The sequence below is a fragment of the Canis aureus genome, chromosome 17, assembly GCF_053574225.1.
Source record: "Canis aureus isolate CA01 chromosome 17, VMU_Caureus_v.1.0, whole genome shotgun sequence".
NCBI lineage: Eukaryota > Metazoa > Chordata > Mammalia > Carnivora > Canidae > Canis > Canis aureus.
Window position 1 is genome coordinate 6,226,543 of NC_135627.1, and position 21,816 is coordinate 6,248,358.

The 21,816-nt window shown below is 39.4% G+C and overlaps 1 long non-coding RNA gene and 1 pseudogene across 5 annotated transcripts in view; one reads left to right on the forward strand and one right to left on the reverse strand.

Annotated features, from left to right (window-relative positions):
- Positions 1–21,816, forward strand: part of LOC144287738 (uncharacterized) — a 158,435-nt gene that overhangs the window by 47,112 nt on the left and 89,507 nt on the right. Inside the window, exon 1 of one of the 5 annotated variants that reach the window (XR_013355505.1) lies at positions 19,276–19,653. The exons of the other annotated variants lie outside the window; for them this stretch is intronic. This is a non-coding gene — a long non-coding RNA (uncharacterized LOC144287738). Of the gene's footprint in view, positions 1–19,275; positions 19,654–21,816 lie in introns of those variants that run through there. 5 annotated transcript variants of the gene reach the window in all.
- On the reverse strand, positions 14,377–15,190 carry LOC144287424 (E3 ubiquitin-protein ligase CHIP pseudogene; annotated as a pseudogene).

Genomic DNA, 21,816 nt, shown 5'->3' on the forward strand with positions numbered 1-21,816 from the left:
TCCCCCATTTTTATTGATTGATTGATTGATCTGTTTTGGATTGGTTGGTGTATTTTTCTTGTTGAGGGTCATCATAACTTCTCCCACTTCCTATGGGATTTGGAACCCTAGAATGTCATTTTGTTATAACTCTGCAACTTTCTGTTTTGGTATCTTGGACAGCAAATAATTCCAGATCCGAAACCCAGCGCATCCATCTGAAAAAAGAAGATAGTAAAAGTCCCTGCTTCCCAATGTTTAAGTTTCAATGGTAACTTGATAAAGTCTTAATAAAGTGTTTTAATGTACTACGTAAGAGTATTAGGTATTATAAACCTCATCACAAAAGAAGTAATATTAAGGACCTGGGTGGCTCAGAAGTTAAGTGTCTGCCTTTGGCTCAGGGCATGATCCGGGGCCCGAGATCAAGTGTCACATCGGGCTCCTTGCATGGAGCCTGCTTCTCCCTCTGCCTCTTTCTCTTTCTGTGTCTCTCATGAATAAATAAATAAAATCTTAAAAAAAGGAAGCAATATTAGTGTATTTTTAGATCTTGATAATATATGCGAGAATGTGCGATATTTGTTGAGGTGGCCTACTCAAACCTTTTGAAGCTCACATTTGAAGTGTTCTTTTGAGACAGTCCTTTATCATGGATCATGGAAAACGTATCTTAATGCTACTTCATGTTTATTTTTCTTTGAACTTTGAATTAGGAAAGGTCATGCTGCCCCTTCCGCCTGGACTTCTGGGGAGCAATCCTGTACACATTGTGAGGAAGAAGAATGCCAGGGATGGGCATTGCTCTCACAGGCAAATGTCTGCTGTCCTGGAAAAGGACGCACAGCCGACCTCTGCCTAGCCACACCCCTCCCTAGAAGCCTGTGGAGCACATGGCAATTTTACACAAGCTGGGATTAATTCAGGATCAAAGTTGTAGCTCCATCTGCCTCTTTGCAATGATTCAGTATGGTTTATGGCGCTTTGTTGGTCCAGGGTGTTGCAAGTTTGGTTTAAAATCTTCCCTTTATTTGGGAGCATTTTGGTTCTAATATGAATGCCACTCTTAGCATAATGTAACTCTGGAGTCTGATCTGTTTGTCTTCTGGTAAAGTCAGAGGAGGTGCTTTCAATCTCTCTGTGCCCTTTATAGCAAAGATACATTTGGAGAGATGCTTCGAGGTTTGCCGGTAGCATCTGCTCCACAGACTTTAATTGACACCCCTCCTGCCTGCCAGAGTGATATGTTACTTCACTTACTATGGTTAAATTGTTTCTCAGAATTGAATGGTTCGGCCACTTTAGGATTTGAAATCCTTTTACATGATGGATTTTCCCTTTCCTTTCTGAAATATGCTTTTGGAAATAGGGCTGATGTCTTTGTTCCTCTTATTGTTAAGCTGTGTTTTAACTGCTAATATATTTTCTTGAGGCAAGCAATTGCCAAGCAACTGAGAGCATAAAGGGAAATTTGTACTATGCAAATGAGGGACTTAATGCATTAATTAGATGGATTGGAACATTGTATTTCCATGTGTTTCATGCCTTAATTCTCAAACCGAGAGTTGGAGCCGCTGGGAAGGGAGGGCTCTGATGGAGTTCCAAGTGGGTTTTGGAAACCAGAACGTTGGAGTTTTGAAAACCTGTGTGGTCATGGTAGGAGCCAAATGAAGTCGGAAAGTGATGGATTCTCTTGAAACTGCCTTGTTCTGTTATAATGAGACAATGTTGCAGCGTTCTAAGTGCTATTTGGTAGACGAGGTCTCTAATAAATTAAAACCGTATTTATTTTTACTTCCCACAGTGGTAGAATGAATGAGCAAACCCCCTTCCCCCTTTCCCTATCAGAGGGAAACCCAGAATAAAAAGAATTTAATCAGAGCTGGCATCCCAAAGCTGGCACTTATTCCTTCTGGATAGCAGAGACAGCAATCGGTGACAGCTCCCAAAGTGTCCCTTGTAGCACAGCCAAGCCTCGGTCAGGACAGAAAGGAGCCAATGCCACTTTCTTGGTCTAATATAGTGGAGGGAAGTTGAGTGGGGGAAAGTTTTTTCCCAAATGTCAAGGCTAAACTCATGTCAACTCAGGAGATACTCAGTTTTTCACTGGCACACTATTTGCTCAAATCTTTTAGCAAGCTACCGTGCTACATGATTGTGGATGAGCTGGACAGCTGCACAGATGCAGCTCTGTTCTCCTGAGGTTGAGTCCAATGCTAGGTAACATCATGCTGAATATATAGCTACAAACGATAAAAGTTGCTTCCAAGGAGAGGAATGAAGGTCTATGAAATCGTGTTTCCAAGGAACCTGGCAGGGCAGTCAAAGAAGTACTTGCTAAGAAAGTGATCAGATGAGGAGCAAAAAGATGAGTTCCCATTCACAGGGAATGGGTTAACTGTTAACTGTCTGGCATAGACTGCTGGTGAGCTTAATGCAGAATAATTGGAAAAGTGATTCTGAAAAACTGACAAGATTAATGATGGTGGGATTGAGAGAGGAAGGGGCAGGGTGATGGGGCTACAGGATTGAGAATGAGACTATTAACATCCTGTAGGCAACATCAAGGATGGGTCTGTATGCAAAGAACAACGGAAGACCCTCGGGATATGTGTAGGGGGACATATGTAAGTTATAGGACTGAACTCTTGTCTCTAGGGAAAAGTGATGGTTCTTTAGAAGGTGTGCTAATACGGTTCTTGATGCCATCTATATGTAACTCCAAGCTGAATCATTAGAATTGAGTTTCTGTCCTATGAGCATCTGTGGATGTAGCTTTGTACCTGGTCACCAAGCAAGGACCCTGAGTCACCTTTGAGTCCTCATTGTCCTCTCTCCTCTACTGTCAGTCACCAAGTGGAATGACCCCTGCAAAATATATACAAACCTTCTCTCCTTTCTAGTAGCACCCTTCCTGTTTGGTCTATTTAACTCCTCATTTCAATCCTTTTAGGAAAGGCTTTTTTTTTTCCCTCCTCAAGTATTGATTTGATGCAGTCATCGGGACACTGGTAAAAGGAAAAGTTTTTCTTGATATGTTATTTGGGCATAGGGACAGGTGGTTGAAAACCAAAACCAAAATATCACAGTTCCTTTTTTTTTTTTTTTAAATTAATGATCACTTTCCACAGACACACTGATGTCGCTGTGAGCTCTACCTGTCCTTGAGTCTTAGGACATTCCTGACATCCCAGCTCATCTCCTCCCTCCCTGCACCTCTTCCTAACTCTTAGTCCAGCCCTTGTTTCATGCTAGGAAATCAATCTTATCCATTCCATTTTCTCCATAAAAAGTTTCACTGTCCCATAGACCATGCCTTTGCATAATCTATAAGATTAATTTCAAACTTCTCAGTGTGTTTGTAAGGGTCTCTATTGCCTGCTGCCATTATGGATTCTAAGATCTTTTTCCTCGGCATTTATATTATTATATCCTAATTTATCCAAATCCACCCATTTTCCTGCACTTCTATGCCTTTCCTCCTCTTGTTTCCTTTGACTAGGAACTTCTCTTCATGTACCATCATTTGGCAAAAATCCTCCTTTCCCTTTTAGGATGCATTCAAATGCAAAGGTTTCTTGTGCTATAAGGCAGAATATTTCTAGAAACATGAACTGTTTCTCCCCAAACCCCTTCTGTTGTCTCCCTGTCCTTGGCAGTATGTATGTATGCTTCCCTCCACTGGAGGGTGAACCCCTAGGAAGTGGGAACCATTGACCCCTAGACCCCTATCTTTGGATATCTCCAGTGCCCTGGAATTGTGAAGCATTTCTTTGGAAGTTTTGTTTCATGTCAAGAAAAAAAAAAAAAAAACTTAGACTAGAAAAACTTAAAGACCATCACTTGTAAGCATTTCAGCAAGAGTCAACAGTTCAGTCTAGAGAGATCTTGTGCTATGGTCAAGTTAATTTTGTGCACGTTGCTATTATAATATGCCTCTGAGAAAATGCTATTCCTTCCCCTGGAATGAGGAAAATACCAAATGAGTCTACTATACTTTTCTAGAAAAATGCTTTACTGTTTTTGTTAATATGAAACCCGGCAGGCTGTCACCCTCTTAATTTAATTTTTCTCCTTGTTTTTCTATTCATCATAAAATTTTCCCCAGGCTAATGGAATATGGTAAAGAAGAAAACTACTATATGAAAATATCAATAAAAACACTTTTAGATGTACCATTTATATTTACAAGGGAAGAAAATAATATTGGCATAATTTGTAACTGTATGCATTCTTCTTTGAAAAACACATGAATTAAAGGCATTGTCTGAAGTGGTGCTCTTTTTTGGTTTAGAAAGAGGTTTTGCCTAGTATCGTATCACATTCCTGATTGTATTGTAACTTAATATAAACCTCGAATCAGAAGTACAGTACTGAATCCTCACATGTGGCAAGTTTGTCATTGGGTAGCCCCGTGCTAGTTGTCGAGAGCCAGTGACCTCTTAAGGCATCAGAAGATGCTTCTGTTCTCTTACGATTTCCTGGGCTGCCCCATCCACAGCATCCTATGGTTGGCCATCACACGGGCCAGTGGTTGAACACCATGTTAATCACATGAGACCATTTCCTTGCTCTAGCTTCCACAAGCCCACATAACCCTTACTCCTACCCTGTAGGGCCAGTACATAGTTGTCTATGTTGTGTTAACATAGCTCATATGATTTGTACTTTCAACTATCAGTTATAATCTATAACTATTTAGTGTAGATGAATAAATATATCTGAGTGATTCCTAAGAATGTTTAGGAAGCTGGTCAATAATGGATGGCCTGACTGTTTTAGCTAATGACAACTATTTTTGGTATAAGCATTCAAATGTTATGCTTTGCTTGTATAGTCTTAATATTTTTTTAGGTAGTCTCAAAGTATGATTCTAGTGGAATTATAAAATATGGTTTTGTCACTAGGCTGCAGGGCAGGAAAATATTGGAATTCTAGCCACAAGTGACAGTGTTACTTAGTTCATGTCCTTGGTAAACATTATGATGGCTTAGTCATCTATTGACCTTTCAGTTAGGAAAATGGGTTACTGTGCTTTGAAGCTGTTCTACCAATTATCACATGCTATTTCTTTCATTTAATTGTCCATTTGATCAAGGATGTGGTTCCTTCCTACATTTAACTAAATGGCAAATTCATCTCCCTGAAATGAAGTTGGGTGGAGGGATGGGGGAGAAAAATCTAGTTTTCTTGGAAATAACTAGATATGGGCAATTAAAAAGCAGAATTGAGAATCAAGACCTCAAAAACTTTATATTGAGGAATCTTTTTTTTGTGTGTGGGCAAGACCAATAAATTTTGGATGTTTGCTGTATATTTTGTTCTGTGTTGCAAATTCAATATCAAACACAATGCTTCATTACTTTAAATCTGCCACTATTGTTTTGAAACCTTGCTGGAAAGGATCTACGCAGTGAAGGAATGAATGATCAGACAAATTGTTCAGTTCTAGGTTAAAAAGAAATCACCTTTTTTGACATTTTCATTGGATTAGGTCACTGTCATGTAGACAGAATTTGAAGGTCAGGTTTGTGAATTTGGGGTCCAAGACAAAGGAGTGCAGCATGGCACACATGTTTAGGTCATCCTTGTCACATTCTACCCTACCTGAAGTAATATGCTTTTCAAAATAGTGAAGAATTTAACTCATTATATTTCTAATTAGCTAATCTGGCTATAATGGATTTGTTGGTTTACTGATTACAAGTGGAAGTAATTTGTAACATTTTGTTGATGGAAAATCTGCTAGCCTCTCCTACGGTGTGATATTTCCCTTTGCTTAAGTGAGATTTTAAAGATTTAAAATACCGTAATTGTAAAGGATATTCTTCAGGAAGATTAAGAATTCTTCAGTAAGAGAAAAGCAATTGGGAAGTATATGAATTAATGTACAAACTGACCAGATCACGTGAAGGTGAGTTTCTTCGTTGATAGAAGATACTTTTCTTTGCTCAATAATAAAAGCAAAGGGTTCCCCAGTATGTTTGAAACAATCTGCATCAGAGGCCATTAAAAGTGCAGCTTCTCACACACCCCCATTCCCACTGTAAAGCCTGATCATCTTGGGGTTGAGCTGAGGAATCTGGGAATCTGCATTTTCATGAAGTTTCCCCAAGGGACCATTATGTCTACTAAAGTTAGAGAACCACGAGTTAACAGTAACTTCCAGCATCTGAGCTGGAGAGCAGTAGTTCAAACAAGGGGTGTTCCTTGTTGAAGGATAACCAGATGTTTGCTGAATTAGCAGTTTTCATCTATCTTTGTATTTTTGCTTTTGCTTTTGCCTTTTAAAGTAACTTCTGGTTATTTCCAGAAGTGCTGAGAAGTATCTTCAAGCAGATGGGTTTCCCATGAGGTAGCTGCACTGTCATCTTTCCTCTTTTTCTCACTTACCTGTTATACTACCTACCCCATCTTTGGGAAGGACCTCCCTGGCACCCCCAGTCAAGGCAATTCCAGTGTCCAAGGTAAGGGGAAGTGTGTCTGGGCCCCCGTTCTCAGACTACTGATTTCTGGGTGTAATCTCAAGTAGTCTTCAAGTTTCTGAGCCAAACTTAGAGCCTCATTCCTGTTAGTTCTGTGGGTTCAAAGTCCCATCGTCCACCTGAGCAGCTTACAACCTCTCCCTGCCAACCACAAGGGCCTTACAGCTGCCTGGAGGGCCCAGCTTGAAGAAGTAATTATTGCAGCCTCTCCATTTTATCCAACCCCCCCCACATTTTTACAAGTTCTAACCTTTACCCAAATGCCCCATCCCTACTTACAGATCAAAAAAGGCTCTTTTAAAAAATTTTTTTCTTACAAGACTGGAACCGTGTGTATGTTTTTTTATAACAAGTAGATTTTAATGAGTGCCTTAAAAAGAAAGTGAACAACAGGCAATTTTCTTACCTTGACATTAGGGTAATTTTTTCAATCACAAAGAACAAGCAGGGCTCCACATGATTTATTGTAAAAATAATATGGATTGTACAGCAGTAATATCACTCAACATTATCAGTCAAAAGAATAAATGTGCTACAAGGAAGGGAACTTGAATATGCAACTGAGAATAAGAGGAAGCTGCCAAAGGTCCTTCATATAAAATCTGTTAAATATTTACCAACTGGTCCCTCTCCCCACAAAATGAACCCTGATTTGTAGCATTTGCCAATTTCTGTTGTATAAATATTCCCATCATGGTTGATTTAAACTACTAACATGACTTCAATTGGCTTGCAAAATTTCTATATTTAATAATTGGCCCTTTCTAGCTGGTAGGAATACCAATGTGTTTGGAGAAAAAGATACAGAAGTGATGGAGGTAAATGCCCATTTATAACATTCCAGGTAAAGAGACAGTTGGTTTATTGGCTTCTCTCAAAGGCAATGGGGGTCAATGTGGGTGACTTCTCCAGGAAACCTGGTTAACACAGAGTTCTCAATGGGGCAGTACTGCCTCCTGGAGGATTTCTCTTCTGGGGAAATTTGTGGGAACAGTTTTTGTCACAATAAACTGGGACCATGATGATTGAATAGAGGCCAAAGACATTTGACATTTTGCAAAGATCAGATCCTTATGCAAAAAAAAAAAAAAAAATTATCCTGAGTTTTGTAGATTTCTCATGTTTTACAAGATAATCTTCCAGGTTAAGGAAATGAAAACTTAAAATGATCTGAGCCAAGAAGTTAACTGTTCTAGGTAGTATTTTTGATGAGGCTTTGATATGTATAGTGGATTTTCTAGCAATACATATCTTATGTAAACTGAGGTATGTTTGTATTGCTCGGTCTAAAACTTTATCAGGAGCTATTTGACATTCAAGTTTGGGGTAGCACCAGTACTCGTGGGATCGGAGTCTAAGATAACATACCTGTATGGGGCGGGGGGATTTGTAACTGTTTCAGACACCCTGGTCCTATGTTGAATATAAACATGACACACATTTTTAGGAGTATATATATATGCAAGTATAGAAAATCATGAAATTATTTCAGGATGGAAAAAGAAGCATTATATCATACAGTAGAATTTATATGAGGATTATTACTGACCCCTTTCAGAATGTGCCTGAATTAAAGTCCAAACTTATCCTCCTGATGTCAACTCAAAGACCAGGTGGATCATGCAGCTTAACAGAGAGCAGGAAACTGTGCTCTGTTACAAGTTAAAGTGTGAAAGGTAACCAGAGTTTAGGTGGTCTAAGGTCTTAAATTTCTTGGAATGCTTTGGGACATAGAAATTTAGTATTAAAGCATATTTTGTGTCATAAGAAGGAGCCATGGTCACCACTTATCATAGGGTTACATTAAAAAACAAGATGAGAATAAAATGATTATGTACATGATTATATGATCATTATATAAAATTACTATAACATTAGGAACTGTATGACAAAATTAAATTTGGTCATGTTAGGTTATATAACTTGTGTAAGTATGTGTATGAGTGCATAAATATATGTATGTGAATTCCTTGAGTATTTGTATCCTTAGCAGTAATAAAGTGGCTGACACAGAGTAGGAACTCAATGAATGTTTCCTATGTTCATGCACATTAAGAATGAATAATTCTAGAATTGCTGAAAATATTTGGATGCAATAGAGAGTCTAACTAACTGATGCTCTACTGAACAGTGAATGCGACTGTAGGGCAATACTTGTCAAACTTTAATGTGCATGTTAAAATACAGACTATGACCTGGTAGGTCTGAGATGGGGCCAGAGGTTTGCATTTTTACAAAGTTCCTGGCTAATCCCATGTGGCTCCTCTTGGCCCACACTTTATTAGCAAAGCTCAGGGTTTACGAAGGAGCATCTTGGTTGCTCTGCACCTAAAGTCAGGGTTAGTGCTTCTAGGGAGAGAAAAATTATAGTAAATGATACTTCACATGATGTGCATATACTCTAGTTTATCTGTTGTGTTGTTAAGAATCATTTGAATTGTTTTCTCCTTATGGTTATTTGTGATCGCAAGGAAAACATTTGTGTAACTGTTCTACACATGTGCAAGAGTTTCTCTAGGTTGTACATATGCATGAGGACTTGCTGGGTTGTAGGATCAGTGAATGTTAATGTCAAATCATATTCCAAGGTGATTGTGCTAAATTCTCCTCCTGTCAACACTGCTGGAGTTGCCTTTGACTCCCATACTCCCAAACTTAATACTGTCAGACTTTGTTAGTTTCGCAAACTAAAGAATATAAAACAGTATCTTGTTATCTTAATTTACATCTCAATGACTACTCAGGAGGTGGAGAATCTTTTCACGTGTTTATAGGATTTCTATGGGATTGTCATATATTATAGAAACTGTTGTTTCAATTATATGTTATAAGTATCTTCTCTTTTTTGTCTTCCATACTTTTTCTGTACTTCTGGTGTACAGAAGTCTTAATTTTTATTTTGAGATCAATTTTTAAAGAGAATGCTTTAAAATGTTTAGCATTAGGAATTAAATTTGCTCTAGGTTTTTCACAGGTACTTTTATATTGTCAAGGACTCTCATTTCTTGGGGTAACATTTTTGTGGTCCTGAATGGATGTGATCAAATACATTTGCTGCATCTACTGAGATGAGTATGTGGCTCTTGTAGGTATAAGTCACCACGTTAAAAATTTTGTTATTTAAACTTCTCTCACTTCCCAGTATAAAATCAGCTTGGTTGTGTGTGTGTGTGTGTGTGTGTGTGTGTGTGTGTGTTTGATTTCATGACTCAATTTGGTTTTGCTAATACATCATTTAAGAATTTTGCTTTAAAGTTGCTGAGTGAGATTGTTCCAATCTCCTGATCTCCTGCCATGCTCTGTTCTGACTGCTTTGGGATCAATATTATACAAGCCTCAGGGTACACACTGAAGAGCAAATCTTTTTCTATTTTCCGAAGAGTTTATATGAAAGTAGAATAGTATGGAAAAGTCTTATAAAACCATTTGTGCCAAGTGATCGTCTTGTGGAAAGTTTTAAAACTACTCCTGAAAGTCTCTTTTTAATAAATTAGAACTCTTTGGGCTTCCTATTTCTCCTCGAACCTGTTTTGAAAATTATATCAATAAATCAGAAAATAGACGAGTTATTAGAAAATCTAGGTTCATTCATAATATTCTCTTCTCCTTTTAGTCTCAGAATGTATCTTCCCTTCTTTCATAGAATGGAATGTTTCTGCCTTCTTTATGTCAGTTGCTACCATTTTCACCAGAAGATGGTCTGTTTTATTAGTTTTCTTGAAGAGCCAATTTTTGGTTTTGTCAATTCTGTATTGCATATTTTTTATTCTGCATTATCTCATTTTCTTAAAATGTTTGGATCAATTCTGTTGTATGGTTTCTAACTTGTTAAGAGATCTGTCCTATCATTTCTGTTGTAGTCATTTAAAGTCTAATGTTCTTTGAAATACTATCTTGCTGAACCTTGCAAGTGTTAAAATGTGTTTTGATTGTTGGTTAGAAACACTTTTTCATTTCAATTGTTTCTATCAATTTAGAGGGGTCTCAGGTTTTCCAAACAGAGGAATTTTTAATTTAACTTTTTGTTTTTATTACCTTATGTTTCTTTGTGATCTAAATCCTTTGAAAGTTTTGACTTTGAACTAATATGTGACAATTAAAAATTCCACATATGCTTGAGAAAAATGTGTGTTCTCTTTGTGACCTTCTGGGGAAACTCATTCTGATAAGATTTTTATCTTTTATAGGTTTCCTATGTCTTTACTACTCTTTTTGTCTTCTTGACCCATCAGTTAAGAAAATGAATTATGAATTTACCCCCATCTCTCTACAGTTCTATAAGGTTTTCCTAACCCCTCCCCTTTTAAAAAAATAAAATTGGCTATAGGCATGATGTCTCTACTGGACTTTGAAGGCAAGGGAATAACTGATCACTACCTTATGTCCCAGGGTGGCAGCTGCTGAATGAATAAATGAACGAATGAATGAACGAATGGATGAATGAATGTTCTAGGAAGACTGAGCAGATTTATTAATCCGACTTTCTATACAAAAACGAAATACCATAGTCACCAGAGATAATCCCAAAGACTGTACAGGAATGGATTATGCCCGACAAAGCTTTCTATTAGCTATCGCTTCACAATAGCCAAAGATCTTGTAACATTAGTGAGGGAACTTCCATCAATTCATGTTTCCTATCATCATGGGTTAGGGTTTCAGAGAAAGCAGTGGGAGTTCTAGAATTTGGAGTCATGCCTGTTAGTTAAGTGAAAGGCATTTCACACATTTGCTTTTATCAGTTTATTCATGCTGATAGGTGCTTTTAGAAGGAATTCACAGCTCATGAAAGGCTCTGAATGAAAAGATCCAGGGAACAAAGTCTTCTGTTTATCTATAGAATGTGCCTTAGGATGGATATCAGGAGCCCCACAAACTTCTCTGTGCTTAAATGCATAAATGGAGAAAGAGTAATCAAGATGACTTTTTAATGGAACTTGAGTCCATTAGATTAAATCAGTATTTGGGTCCATACATAGCTTCAAGGCACATTTTTAATACTTAGGTTCATTTTATAGGAAAAGCTAATTATTTAAATCAATTGAGATATGTTTAAAATTTTCAGATGTATTCAAGTTTGATCCAGTTGAAAACCCTTGTAATTCTGAACACGGCTCTTCACAAGTTTCAAATCAGTAACATAACTGCTTGAGAAATGAAAGCTTGACCCCACATTTATCATCCTTAGCATGTGTGCATGAATAATCTTTCAGAACATTCAATATACTGATGCTTTTTCAGAACTTTACATGTTCACTGTTCAGTAGTCACTACCCTATTGATTGGCTATTAGATTCACTTCTTTCAACACCTATGAGTCCCCAGAGCTGTTCATTCTTCTTGCCTGGAAGGAAAAGTTATTTTAAACAGTAACATAAGTTACTCGGAATAGGTATTAAACTCATGCAAATTCTTTGAATGAAGCAGGAAATAGTAAAATGGAGCCGAGAACTGTTTCTCTGATAGTCCTCTCACTCTGGAAAAATACCCACCAGAGTCTCTAGAATTTTTTTCTGAATTTTCATAATGTACTAAAAAATACAAAGGGATGACTGATGTTGAGTTTGTGGAAAATGCTGTTTATCATCTATTCTAATCATATTCCTTTAGGAAGACTGAAATTTTCCATGGAGTCCAAATTTCTTTTGATGGAACATATACCAGTTTGGCTGCTACTTTATGAGCTATGAGTTTCTTATCTGAGATGGTAACTAATTATAATAAATGACAGGCTCCTAATTTTAACATCTTTTTAAACCTCTTAAATTGTTGTCTAAAAAGCAGAATAGAGTTAAGAAAGCCACCTCATTAGAGAAATAGAAACTGTATATATTTTAGAGGCATGGCTTTATTCTTGGATAAGTAATAATCAGATATTTAAGAACTGAGGGGCACCTGGGTGGCTCAGTTGGTTAAGCAGCTGACTCGATTTTTAACTCAGGTTGTGATCTCAGGGTTGTGAGATTGAGCCCCATGTCGGGCTCCATACTGACTGTGGCACCTGCTTGAGATTGTCTCTCCCTCTGCCCCTCCCCTCCACACCCTCACACTCTCCCTGCTCCTGCATATACATTCTGTTTCTCAAAAACAAAAACAAAAACAAACCCCAAAACCAAATACCTAAAATATTTTAGTCAGAATATCCACTATATGTAATAGTTATTTAAAATATATCCTAAAGTATTGGGACACCTGGGTGGCTCAGTGGTTGAGCGTCTGCCTTCAGCTCAGGCCGTGGCCCTGGGGTCCTGGGATTGAGTCCCACATCAGGCTCCCTGCCTGTGTCTCTGCCTCTCTCTGTGTCTCTCATGAATAAATAAATAAGCAAAATCTTAAAAAAATATATATATATATTCTAAAATACTGTAAAAAATAAAATAGTGTAGAATTATGAACACTTCCTAAAAAGTGTTAGGCAAATTTGAAGTTAATTCCACAATAAATCTACATAATACTAGGCTGATTATTTATATTCCTTTTTTTCCTTAGTAGCATCCATTGCTTTTTCATGTGTTCTTTTCCTTATCAAGCAAAAGGTTTTGAAAATTCTGGATATTCAAATTAATTATAAAATTTAACCAAAAATAAGCTTTATTTCACTTAACCTTTAATCTCATTAAAGATTATATTTTGTTTTATGGCGAGGATATATAGATACTTACAATCTAAACAAAAAAATCTACCTGAAGTGACAAAGAATCTATCAAGTTTTGATCTACAAACTTCTGTATGCTTTAAGTTTTCTTCCAGTTTCCATCTGTAGGAATAGTCCTCTTAATTACAATCCCTCCACTTACTTGAATTAAAACAATCACTGGGGGGGGGGGTGTCCTGAGGGGTTCAATCAGTTAAGCATGGGCATTCAGCTCAGGTCATGATCTCAGGGTCTTGGGATAGAGCCCCAAGTCTGGCTCCTTGCTCCATGGGGAGCCTGCTTCTCCTTCTCCCTGTGCCTGGCCCCTCACTCATGTGCATGTTCTCTCTTTCTATCTCAAATAAAATCTTAAAAAAAACCCAAAACCTCAAGCTTTACATTTTTTTGTGAACTTGCACTTTAATTTATTATTGAGGTAGTAATTGACATATTAGTTTCAGGTGTACAACATGATATATTTTCATGATCATATATCATGACATGATTAACATAAGCTTTGTTAACATCTATCACTCACTATACATAATTACAAAATTTCTTTCTTATGATGAGAACTTAATATTTCTTAATACATTTCAGATTGGGGTTAAAATTTTTTTCTACTTTAATATATATTTCCTTTAAGTAGCCTTCCATTTAAGTAGACCATAACTTGATACAGCTTTAACCATATTCTCATGTGGTAAAACTCTTCCACTTCATTTCTCATTTTTGTTAATATTGAGCTACTAAACCATCTCTAGAGATTCCTAGTGATCATTACTAATTGTCCCTTCATTTTGGATGTGCTGGAGGTAGATTAGGTTGGGTGACAAAGAACTGTAAGTGCCCTGAGGGCAAGGCCCATAACTCTCCTGATCAGAAAACGAACATAGGAGCACAGTGTCCAGCATACAGTAAGTACTCAAGGATGAATCAACACAACCATGAAGGTAATAGCCAGTAGTCCTTACCTGTTTCTGTATATATTTGACTTGTTAATGCTTGCTTTTTATACATAGATTATATATATATAGTGCTCACAAGTTTTATTACAGGATGGTAGTGATAGCAGCCCATTTTCATTGCTGTTTCTGTCCCAGAAGAGATGGGGCTCATGGTCCAGCAGCAGAACTGATGAGGGCGGTGAGGTCTGGGACACGGGGGCAGGGATTTAGGGATACAAACTATGTATAGGGACTGGGAGTTACCACACCAAGACCCTCCTGGGCCAGGGTACTGGGCAAGGCAGGCAGCCCTCCCCCTCCCCCGGCCTTACTAATCTTCCATCCAGCAGTTCTTAGAGATGAACACATCACCAACCTCTTTCATGCTAGGTTGGGGATGAGCTGTTCCTGGATCAGGGGGCTCCAGGTGACAGGGTCAATGTGACCCACACACTGCAGGTGATCCTCAATGTCCTTGTGGTCCTAGGTAATGCCACTGGGCATGATGCATGGCTCCTGCATGAACTCAAAGCTGATCTTGCCACACAGGTGGTTAGAAATGTCTCACTTCTTTCTCTCTTATCCACCTGGGAGAAAAGGTCATTCAGGTCTACTAAGTACTTGTCATGATTGGCATCAATGCAGGCCTGCTGGGTGCAGATGTAGCCATCATCCTTATCATCCTCATGGTTCTGCTGGCATTCTAGCTTGCTCTCCCACTTGGCCACAATGAACGGATCGAGGTAGAAGGGCAGCTCATTCTCCTGGTGGATGCACCACTCCTTAATGCTGTTCCAACACTGCTTCTTGGTAATGTGCAGAACACTAGGGATATCCTCCCCAAAGCTGAGCCACTCACTGCTCCTTGGCCAGACTGTAGGCTCCCTGCGGATTGGGGATGGTCTCATCATAGCTCTCCATCTCTAGCTGGCGTTATCCCAGGAACAAGTGTGACTTCACAGACTCTTCGTTCAGCTCCGAAACGGCTGGCCATCTGCCAGGGCCTGCTCGTGCTGCTGCATCTCCAGGTAGCACAGTGCCTGCTGGGTGTAGTATGCTGCCACCAGAGGCTTCCAGCTGAGGGTACAGCTGGAGCAGGCCACCATCTCTGGGTACTTGTGGTGCACCAAGAACTGGTTGCCCTCCTCTTGTGCTTCTGCATGCTCAAGCTCTTTTGGGAGCTTCTACTCTCCTCCTTACCCTTCATGGTGGTGCACAACACAGCCTAGGGGCAGCTCCCAGGCTCCACATTCAGCCTGCCCTGCATGCATGATCAGCTTGGCTAGGTCCAGTGATCTGCCCCGTGTGTGTGTGGGTGTGTGTGTGATCTGCCTATATATATAAAATAAGTTTTTTAAAAATTTATTTATTCATGAGAGACACAGAGAGAGAGAGAGAGAGAGAGAGAGGCACAGACACAGGCAGAGGGAGAAGCAGGCTCCATGCAGGGAGCCGATGATGCAGGACTCCATCCCAGGTCTCCAGAATCATGCCCTGGGCCGAAGGCAGCGCTAAACCGCTGAGCCACGTGGGCTGCCCTATATATAATAAGTTTTAAACAAGAAAGCCAGAGTAAATAGACAAACAGAAGAGATTATATCTCAAGGAGGGACAAGAATTTTGATTCCTACTTCTAATAGGAAAATGAAGCCACAGATTAGATCAATGCCTTATTCAGGGTCAGTTGGGGCAGAGCAAGGAGCTGATTGGGGAGTAACTGATGGATAAATAGATTTGTCTGTCCTTCCTGTATTTTTCTCCCAGCGGCACACCTTCCATATGCCTTTCTCTTCATGACCCCCCTAAACCCATAAGGTAACAAGCCTCCTTTTGAGAACTTAGTTTCTGCTGTTGCCTTGAATTTTTACAGACCTCAAAGCCAACACTGCTTAAATGCAGATGTATCGAACGGGGTCTCTTAGGTATAGTGTCGGGGATGGCAGGGCCGCATAGAGGGTAGGTGATTCATGCATCCGGCAGGCTAGCCTCTGGACAGTCTGCCAGGCTCTTCGAGGGCTTCCAGTACCTCCGCCGCAGCATGGAGTTGGCCGAGCTGCTGGATCTGAAGGGCCAGCAGCATGAGACTCTTGGTGACTTGGTGATAACAAGAGTGGGTTGATAACCCTTTTTGAAACTGGTCTGCAGCTCTTTGGTTATGCAGCGAACTCTGGGATCTTAGCAAATCACTGAGAGAAATCCTGTGAGTAAAGAGGATGGATTTTCCTGTCAGTGAGTTCAAATGGGGCATTAGAGTCAAGTATAAATTACTGTTCTTTCGTTTCTTTCCTTTTTTAAAAAAAAAAAAAACAGCTATTTTAAAAACAATATTTTTTAAAAAGATTTTATTCATTTATTCATGAGAGACACACACACAGAGAGAGGCAGAGAAGCAGGCTCCCTGCAGAGGAGCCCAATACGGGACTCCTGTTTCGTTTGTAGTGGGGGGATGAGTTATTGCTAATTTTATGTTCTTCATGTATTTTCTTACGCGGCACATCTCCTGCAAAAAGCCCTACTCTGTTTCTGTTTTAGGACCTCCATATCTGCTCTATTAATTGTTATGGTTCCTGAGTCACTAAAGCTTCTTTAGAATCAGACAAAGTCAGGATCTATTGGCATATTTACAAAACTATTCAAACTGAGTTTTCTCTCCCTAATGAAATATTTAGATTGTGATGGTGCTAAATGTATTCTCTTGCTTGGTGCAGACATGAAATATAGCATATTCTTAAAGGGCAAACCTTTGCTAAGTTGACCTTCTCCAAGAGAATCCATTGATTTTGTTAAGTGGGGTGTGCTTGTTCCAAGTACCTATTTTTTAAATGAGATTTTTAAAGTTTATTTATAATCTCTACACCCACGGTGAGGCTCAAACTCACCACCCCAAGATCAAAAGTTGCATGTTGCATGAACTGAGCCAGCCAGGCACCCCTCCATGTAACTATTCTTTATATATATAAAGAAAAGCTTTATATAATTGGGTACTTTGGAAGACAACAAAAAAGATCAGTTGACAATGGATCCATCCTCTGGGATGGGAATTGTGCAAGCTCTAGGATCTATGTCCTTAAGCCTAACCACATAGTCAGCTGAGTGCAGCTATAGTCCTATGGCGGAGCCCACCTGTCCTCCTCCGGGTTGCTGAGCCCTTGGTCTGTTGTGGTTCAGAACTAGCTCTCCCTTTTAGATGATCTTCTATTTGGGGTCTGCTCCATCATTCAAAACTGCCTACTCTTCTCACCATCAAGGCGTTTTGTGATTTCAAAAGTGTTCTCTCGGTTCATCAGAGTTCAATGATTTGTACAGTCATCATTAACTTTAAAGTAAATTGCTTGCCTCCAGGAGGCTCAGACTAATAATAATTCCTGCTCTGGGCACACTGTCCTCTGTCATTCCAGTGATAGGAGGGGTAGCAAAGGGGAGAGCGTAATCCAGGTTGAGTTCAACAATATGAGGATTCCTTCCTCAGAAAGAAATCGTCTACAGTAACACGTCCTGTATATCCTTGCAAAGTAACCCGTCTGGCATTTACCCACTTTCTTTCCCTTTATTTATTCTTACCAGCATAATTTTCAACTTCCAGGGTTCTTTAGGACTAAAATGACAACATATCAAAAAATCAACTAGTTAGAAAACAGTAAAAGCAATAAATCAAATTGTGTATGGGGTTACCGTGAGAACATCGATTTACTGCTGTTTGTCCATGATGCTCTACAAGCAACAATGTAAGTCCACCCGATCAAGGTTTCCACACTTGGCAATTGTCACTCTTACCACTCTTTAAGACAAATAATACTCATTCTTTTTTCTCTTAGGCTTCTAACAGCTCTCATCTGACTGCTACATCAGTCAGAATGTCACAAACTCCCTTTGCAGATGTAATCATTTGCAACTACGCAACTACTTTTTCATGGGCAAGTAATTAGGGACTTGATTCTAAGGAATAAAGTCCATGATGGTTTTCAACCCTAGGCACCATCTAACGTGGGCCAGAAAACAGTTGTTTATGTTCACTCCGATTTCCCTCCAGGACGAAAACGCCAGAACGAGGAAGAATGTTCTAATTTCATCACACCCAGGGAATAAAACTTCTAGCCGGGAGTGGTGGGAGAAAAAGAGTATGGTATGTAAGCCTAAAAGCTTCCTATGTACATGACCCCACGATTCAGTAGAACCAGAGAGCAGTTGCTCTGGGAAATTGCTTGACTTGTGGTTCCTATCCACCAGCTGGTCTCACTTAGGCTTTGTATAGGTGGCTTGGGATCTCGATCAGTAGGGATACTATTTGTTTGCAGCTTCAAATCTCTATTGTCTGAAGTGCTTAACAGTTTATAGGTTATTTCAACTGCTCTTCATTTTCTAGAAAAAGTTCTGTGGTTTTCCCTCATTGCTCATTGCCATATACATACACAGGATCATCCTTGTTGCCTAGATGATGTTTGTGTCCAGATGTAGAATGGATGCATTTAAATGTTTCAGGATTTATGTCTTAGAGGAAATCAGGTTATTTTCATTCTTTTCTTAACAGTATGTTCCACTGAAGACACTGAATACTGAACTCCTAAAGAATGGGCTTTTCTTCTTTGTAGTTGGATTGTGTTGCATTTTTTTTTTCCATAGATGTTTGTATGTTTGAATGTGTTCATTCAAAATCTTATCAAAATCTTTCTAAGAGCTACCAAATTAATCAACTTATAAATGTCTTTTTGCAATACATAAAGACAATCTCTAACTAATGGCTATATTTTGAAACTTCAGGGAAGTCCTTTAAAAAAGGTGTTCCTCTAGAAGTTATGTACATGGTGGCCATGGTCATAAGCCATGTCTCTAATTCTAAAGGTCCTTGGGATGTTCCTGAATTGTCTTAATAGTACCTTTGGGTAGCATCAGCTATAACAAGGCTTTTGAGGGAAGATCATTTGGGGTTCCAGTGTAAGGCCCCCAGAATGCCTCCATCCAAGCTGCACTCATGCCATGGGTTCAAGAGCCCCCGTTTCTCTTTCTTTCTCTAGGTGGGGACAGAGAAGGGATCTACAATACAGAAATCACTTGTGCTAGTTTTAAAGGATATGCTTCAGCATGATGGGGTTGGGAGGTGGGGTGAGGCTCCCAAGAGGCCCTAGGACAAGGAAGAGGGAAGAGAAAGTCCTAACATGGGCTTTTGTAAACTTGCAAAGCAAAGGGATTTAACTTCTTGGTTTTCTTGGTCAGCATTCTAACGACTCCATTTCCTCCCTCTCCTCCTTCTCTCCTCATGAGTGATCACAGTGCACTGATGTGTTGGGAGATAACTCTCCATGGGCTTCTTGGTCTGGGTGTCCTTTGAGCAAGGCGCTGACTGCCTGTTGTCATGGACTATCTTGTGAAGGGGGAACACCGAGATAGAGCCACATCTCCCTGCAGAGCAAAGGGTAGGCACGCTTACTGCCCAGTATGCTAATGTCTCCCCTGGAGTACTTACAACTTCGTGTGGGAGATTCTGGTTCCTTTCCTGTTAACCCAGCCCACTCATCAGGTGAACATCACCTGGCCCTCTTGACACCTCCTGTGGGTGCTAGGGCTTAGTGAACCAGCATCAGTGGTGATCCTCTGGCTACAGCAATTGCAAGTAAGTACCAGGCTGTCCTTCTCTGACTCAGGAATCCTGCGTCTTTTGTCAGTATCCATGAAATTGTCACAGACTATCTTTAAAAGTAGGGTGAAAGCTTAGACCTTTTGTAATTTTCAACCTGTTTCCTTGGGAGTTGTGTAGACTGAGATGGTCATGGATGAAGCACAGGGATATAGATGGGAAGGACACGGTTGGGGAGGGCTTCTCTCCTGGATGTCTTACAGCAGAACTTGCTCTGGGCTACTATGGAGGAACATGGGAAATGGGGACAGGGACAGAGAGCAGGGAGTAGGTTATAGGGTATGTCTGAGAAGGAGGATGGGAAGGACAAGTAGAAGACTAGGAAATCCAAAGTGGCTGCAGAAGGCATAGGATGGTTGGCCAACCTGACTCTAAATTGCCCATGTGGTTGATCCACTTGCTTAAGTCTCTTCTGGTAAGATCTTTTATTTCTAAAGGGTACTAATATACTCTTTACTAATAATCTTCAACTGCATATCATGTGTAGAAACCGAATAAGTGACACCATTTAGAGTAGGAGGAATATTTGGGAAATAATTGGAACATTTAAAAAAATATATTAGCTTTGGACTCTGTGGTGCCTTAATTGTAACATGCCTCATAGTTCTAAATATTTTTTTCCTTGAAACTGGTTGTAGGTGCCCAGGGTTAGAGCAAGTCTTAGGTCAAAGTTCACATTTAGATAACAACAAATTCATGGGAGCGTACTCTTATAGGTTTTCTCAAGTTCAGGAACATTACTTTTTTCCAAATATGACAATCTGTGTATTGTTCCCCTCGGCTCCATAAGCCAGGGAGAAGGATTTTCTTTTTGTTTATATCCAAGAAGGAAATTCTAAACTTCTCCTTTCTTCTTCCCTATATATAAATATATTTCTTGATTCTAATATTTGTGTAAAGAAAGCAAAGAGGCTGATTCGGAAGTAGGCATAATCCATGTATTTAAAAACATTCAGAATGTTTCCGTCTCTCCTTTAAACCGGAAAATGTCACAGTTTTATACCAGGTGCCTAAATCAAGAATAAAAGATGTGGACAAGTCCTAGGGTTATGGATGGCTAACATGAGCATAGCTTTGGTGCAAATAATGTGCTTCCCCCCCGCTCCCCCACTTCAAGTAGAGTGACCAGCTCCATTTACTCCTTTTCTTTACTTTGTTTTTAAATTCTCCCAAGTTTTGAGTTTTTACCTCCCTACCGGTCTTGGAGTGTGATGACAAATAGAAGCTCTGTTTAACTCTGTGGTTTTGTGTTCGGCCGGCAGTTCCTGAAGAATCCTGTCACCTCTGTCAGCATGGAATTTTTGTTTCCAATTATAATGATTCTCCAAATAATTTGAAAGAACAATAATTAGATCTGGGTTTATTTTTTACTTGCTGTGTGTGGTCTTCTCCTGTAGTCTTCTAATTTAATCAAGTTAAGTTATTTCTAAGCTCCTAATTTGTACTTTTTTTGTACTATAATGCTGACATTTTATTGACCTAATTTTGTAACTTTTGCCATCCCAAGCTTATCTTATTTTGGACTTTGTTTCTTTTTGTCCTGTCATTTTCTCTGCACAGCTGGTCCTGTCTCCAGACCACCCATCTGGTTTTAAGGTTTCAGATTTTCAGTTCCATAACACAGTCTAAGAAAGAAGGAATGAACATTTAATTGATAGGGCAGACAATATTAAGCTTGCCTCATTAATTAATCAATTCAAATATACTTCAATGAACCTTTGGGTGACCTCCCATGTGCTCCCAGCCTCAGTTGATGTTTGATTATTTTACACCTGTCAGCAGGAGTCAGTACAGGAAGAATTTCTAGTCTATCGGCTGGTCGGGTCCAATTTGTGGAAAAATCTGTCTCAAGTCAGCGTGGCTGCAAAGCAATAGTGGGCACATAATAACCTATACATTTGGGTGTAGATGGAATTACCTGTGATCCTGCATGGATTGAAGGATGTCCATTTAGACTTTCAGGTCGTGCTATTCCAGAATCATGTACTGGGAGATATGGAAACATTAACGCATCATGTTCTGCATTTGTCCAGTAGGCCCTGTAATATCTGTTTTGCTTACTGGGAGGCTATCAACAAATTCAAATAAGGAATAATGTAAGCAAGGTTTCCAATTTGTAGATTCCAAAAAAAAAAAAAA